Raw genomic sequence first — 6,000 nt, forward strand, 5'->3', positions numbered from 1 at the left:
ATGCAAATAAGACGAAAAGTATGGTCATAGGAAGAAAAATACAAAAGATAAACTTGCGAATTCTAATTGAGGCAATAGAGCAAGTGGACAGTTTCAAATACTTGAGGTGTACTATAAGCAGTAACATGAGCTGCAGCCAGGAAGTCAAAAGGAGAATAGCAATGGCAAAGGAAGCTGTCAATAGAAAAAGGAGCATCTTCTGCTGACCTCTGGAAAAAGAACTAAGGAAGAGACTACTGAAGTGAGACTTGTCTTCGGACAGTTGACTAAACAACAACAACAATGGCAATACCTGTGCTTTTATATGGCAGTGAAAATTAATGCTGGCTGAAACCAAGAGGAATGAAAACTCAATGATGCGATTTTTGAGACCACTTGCAAATTATAGTTTCATTTAAACCCAGTTGTCTCCAGTCTTTTCTATTTTCTGCCTTCCTCTTTGTTTCCTCATATGAGCCATATATCTTGATGTCGTCTATCATCTGATATCTTCTTCTACCCGAACTCTTCTCCCTTTCACCATTTCTTCCAGTGCATCCTTCAGTAGGCAGTTTCTTCTCAGCCAGTGCCTCCTCTTCCTGATCAGTTTCAGCATCATTCTTTCTCCACCCACTCTTTCTAACGCGGCTTCATTTCTTATTCTGTCTGTCCACTTAACACGTTCCATTCTTCTCCATATCCACTTTTCAAATGCTTCAATTCGCTTCTCTTCACTTCGTCATAGTGTCCATGTTTCTGCCCTACACAATACCACACTCTATACAAATAATACAAAAATAAAAAAATTACTTTCACAATATCTGAACAAAGATACATAATTTCCTCATTATGGGACACGTTAGAGTCTCCTTCAGTGTGCTTTCACACATACGAAAGTTTATCGAAAAACTAGTTGAAATGGTAGAAGCCATATTTGAAGTATTCACAGATAGATTGCCAGCAGGGTCATCACTGAAATAATTGGTTACTGTAGCGGGGATCTCATTGGAATAACTAGCAGTAGCAGCAGTAGAAATGTTCAGTCTAGAATCAGATGAGACATTTAAAGAACTGGTAGCAGCTGGAGAATCCTGATATAACAAATTTGTGGGGGAGTCTGGTGGGTTTGGAGGGATAAAATGAACCATGAAAGGAGCAAAGTCATCATCTGAGAATATATGCTTATTAAAGGGCCAAACCCCTCATTTTCTGGAAACCTGATACTGCAGATTTTATTGTTGCACTTTTCTCAAAAGCTGTCCTGACAAGAGTTGGTATAACATACTGCGACATGGATGATTCTTTTGAAAAGTGTCCACAGCATTTTCAAAAGCATCTTTGAATGACTTGAACACAGTTACATCGAGAGGTTAAATTTTGTGTGGGGAGGCACAGAAACCATGATCACTCCCTTTTCACGGGCCAGTTCAATTGAATGTAAATTTAGATGAGCTGAATGATTGTCAAGAATTAAGAGACAAGTATGCTGAAGAGAAGGTCGGACAATGTTTACAAAAAACTTCAACCATTCATGAAAAATATTTGCATTTATCCAACCAGATTCTGTACACCATGCAGCACTGCCAGTAGGTCCGCCATCTAACATTCTCTCTGCTACTCTTTTTCTCTTTCCAAATATGAAACATGGCGGCAGAAAAGTGCCTGCTGCATTGCATTAAGCAATAATTGTAGTTAGTTCTCCCTTTTCTGGAGTACTAATAACTCCAACTTGTCGTTTGCTCTTTACGGAAATAACTTTTGGAGGTCTGCTTGAAGACGTCTTAACACCAGATTCGTCCATATTGTATACATCAAGTGGATGTTCAACAAATCCATGTTGTTCATAGATTTCCCATAAATTATCGAAAAACCAACTGACTATCTCTTTGTTAAACCCTGTGCATCGAGCTATGCTTGTCGAATCAGGTGTTCTAAATGACAACTCAGGGTGTCTTTTCACAAATCCCTCAAGCCAGGCTCTTCCTGCTTTCCCATTTCGAAAGGAATTAGGAATGTTGTTCTTGGACGTCAATAAACAGGCTAACTCTTGAAGAGATTCTCTTGTTAAACCGTAAAATTTCCTGTCCAATTCTTTTGCATGTTTCCCAATTTCCGTTTCCATGTCCGAAGAAAATACTTGCTTGAAACGTCCAAGAACTTTCTTAGCAGACCCAGACTTTAGATGTCGATGTAAAGTTCCTGGTGGAATATTATAGCATGTGGATCCCTCAGCTATGCTTGTTCTCTTGGCCTCATCCATAGCTTGCTGCATGGCATGTTCTGTCCAACTTCCCCGGTCACTTTTCTTCTTATAATTATGTACCATCTAAAATCAATAATAAAAAAGTGACAGAGGAACCATTGTTTCCATTATATCGTTGAATAACTGAACAATTTAAATATTTTGGCACCTCTGAAATGAACAAATTTTGGCCACCCTTGAAAAGTAAAAGGTTTAACATTTACAATTATTTGTACGCTTAAAATTATTAAAAATTCAGGTTATTGCTATTAATATAGTATTTTATAATCTCTGAGCATATAGGGGGCATGATGGATAGGTTTCCATGCTGCCCCCATCATAATCTTTTCAAGCTGTCCCCTAAACTAAAATCTGCAAAATGCCACTAATAAGTACAAACTTCTCTACTGTCCAATATTATATCACTAAGATTTTTTACTACATTTGAAAGTTAATGTCTATTTATATATTTGGAAAGTATTTATGAACAGTGGGTTCAAATCTGCTTTAATTATGTAATAAGAAACTCTTACCATGAAATCCTAATTATTCAGAGTGCGGGAAGAGTAACTCTCTACACCATATCAATGTTGCCACTACAATTTTTTCTTCTACGTTTCCCTCCTGAACATATGATTCTCTGTGCATTATAATTGAAATACAGATGCCATCTGTAGTACGAAATAAAAAATAAATTATTTCGATCTTGCCCCCGCTTTCCATCCTGCCCCCCCCCACTCCCCTATTTGATAACCGGAATGTTGTGTTGGTTAGCACCTTATTGCACCAGATGGTGGCACTGCTTTGGGTGAGATTACGAATGAATTACAAACATAAATTTATTCTGAACACTTATACATCCTAATTAAATTCTAATTATAATGAATAATACCTGAATTTGTCCTCTACACTTGTATGTTTATTCAAATTTAACATTGTCTTATACAGTGTTTACAACAAGATTTTCTTATATTAACAGTAATTATAGAGCACAATGAAATGGCATTACAGCAATTCAATTTTACCATCCACTAAATATCGTTAAGTCCATCCACATTTTCAGGCTCATATTCTTCACTTGTATTACCATGAGAACGAAATTCCTGTAGAAAACATGATGTACTGGTGGGATCCATTCCAGAAGTGACATTACATCTGCTAGTTTTCGGCTGTCTATAGGAAGTTGTGTTGAATATTTAGGTTGTAAATCACAAATTGAAATTGTTGAACTAGGATGACCCGTTTCTTTAGAGTGCACTGAGTGAATAATGACTAGAGGGTGGAACCGGGATACTTTAGCAATCAATGTACGCAGGCATTGACTATAGCTTTTACACACTCTGTACTGGGCACACACTGCGGACATAAAGAAAGGTAGTACAGTCTGGTTATGATTGAAAATAAAGTACATGAATACATACCTTATACATGCAAGGTTCTGTCTTCTTTGGTTTTGTTGCCGGCATTACAATAAACAAAATACATCCGAAGATTTGCGAACTGAAACATCCTGTGGCGATCACTCAAATGGTTTTTATATTTTGAGAAGAAACTCAACATCACAGGATGTCATTGGTGAATGCAAATAATATGACTGGTGTTCTGATATTTGTTGTTTATCGTTAAGTGTATTCATTATGCTTCGCATCATTCTAAGCCCACTATTTTTATCAAGAACACTGGTCCTTTGTTGTACTCGTTCGGTAATTAGGCCTGGACTTGCCTGAGTAAGTTTCTTGGATATCTCGTCAATGTTTATGGGTTTTGATATTTCTACATCAGATTCTTCGAGTTGTTTAATGGCTGCTGATATATCCCCAGAATATTCTTTATAAATGTAAACTTTCGTACAACTGTTTCGAAAGTAGTGATTTAGCTACTGCTATACAAGAAGCGTCATTGGGATCAAAAGCTGTAATAATTCTTGAGATAGTATCGTAATACGTTGCATAGTAGATCACTGCATTCAACCAAGAACCTCATCTTGTGACGACTGGGCTTGGGGGAAGAGGAATGCTCTGTGCGAGTTCTCTAAATGCCACTGTCCTGGACGGGGCTTTGTGAAATATTTTTTTTACATTTGCTATGAAGTATGACATGCGAATGACGTTCAACACTCTATGTAGCACATGTGCTAGGCAGGTGATATGGACCATGTTTCTATAACACTGTTATTGTGTTGTTGCTGCTTTCACGATATAAGGAGTGGTATCAGTGACAAAGAGATTACGTTTTCATATTGAATACCACGAGGCCATAAAATGAACATAGCTGTTTCAAACAACGTGTCTATTTTATGGTTAACCTTGTCCAATGTCTCGCAAGTCAACAAATATTTCTGTTCTGCACTAGTGGGTGACAATGCCTACAATAACGTTCACAATGTATATGCCATCAACATCAGCACTTTCGTCTATTGACACCCAGATTTTCTTGCCACGCACGGATTCTCTAATGCTGTTCACTTTATCTTCGTAACACCGAGGTAAATATTGTCTATGAATTGTGGACTTTTCTGGTATATGGCGACCGGTATATTGTTCGAGAAAGTCTCGGAAATGTGGATTGTTCAATTTCTTAAACGGAATATTACAACACACCATCATATTGCACAAATCGTAATTAAATGTTGATTGTATGTCTGATTGTGAGCTATCGGTACTCATATTTGACGGCATTTGCACTTTTCTTTCGATGTTTCTTTTATGAGCCCTATTATTGCAATGCTTGTCAATAGCCTGAGTTTTTCGTACTTTTAGTTCAATTTCACATACTTGACATACGATTTGTCCTTTCTTTATCACTAGAATATCACTTCCATATTTATCAATTGTGGTTTCTAGCTCTCCGCGAATCGATTCTTTCGTCTTTGACATTGCACTTGTACATGTTATCAAATGTAGTACACGTAAACACTGTGACAAACAACCTCAACACTAACGTCAGACAGCTGTTCACTATGACTGCGCACAGTACTCTGCTGGCTTAGGTTCGGTTCCTACAGTGCACAATGGGACAGCTGACAGGTCATTTTGCGTTCTTAACAATGAGTACCTACATGAGTAATGTCACATGTTTAAGCTCCGTTGTGGATCAACCTATTGCCGTCATAAAGGTATCCCAAGCCTGCCATCTGATAATGACAGTTCATGCTGGTAAGTGTAACCAACCTCTAGAATGCCTGGTAAAGCTGAGTCCGTCTTAAACATAGAGGCATTTGAAAATTGGAGAGGTTTCTTTGAATTTGAAACTGTTTTCTTCGGTATTGAATCAGGGGGAGGGGGGAGAGGGAGAGAGAGAGTTTTTTTTTTTTCCGAGGGCACTGGATCCAGTTCATTCAGTATGAAAGAAGAATTGTTTAAATGTGCTAGTACAGGGTGGGGCATAGGAACCAAGTGTTTTTAAAATAATCATAAAACAGTTTTTGTTTTCAACACATTTTATTCGTAGAACAACGTTTGTGAGAACATATCGTTTCAATTATGAGCGGAAAATTACATCTGGCATGTGATGTCCGTCTGTGTTGACGCATTGTTTAAGGCGCTGACGAAAATTCACCTCTATTCTTTCCAGGGGATCTCTGTTGATTTGGGTGATGTGTTGACGTACTATGTCCTTTAATTCATCTAATATTCGGGACTTATCCTCGTAAACACGTGCCTTTAGGTACTCACATAGAAAAAAATCACGTGGACAGGTCAGGGGACCGAGGAAGCCATGGAACATCACCAAATCTCGAAATGAGACTATTGGAAAATAGGAGGCAAAGAACTGCCATT

Source organism: Periplaneta americana, chromosome 7, assembly GCF_040183065.1.
Source record: "Periplaneta americana isolate PAMFEO1 chromosome 7, P.americana_PAMFEO1_priV1, whole genome shotgun sequence".
NCBI classification, from domain to species: Eukaryota; Metazoa; Arthropoda; class Insecta; order Blattodea; family Blattidae; genus Periplaneta; species Periplaneta americana.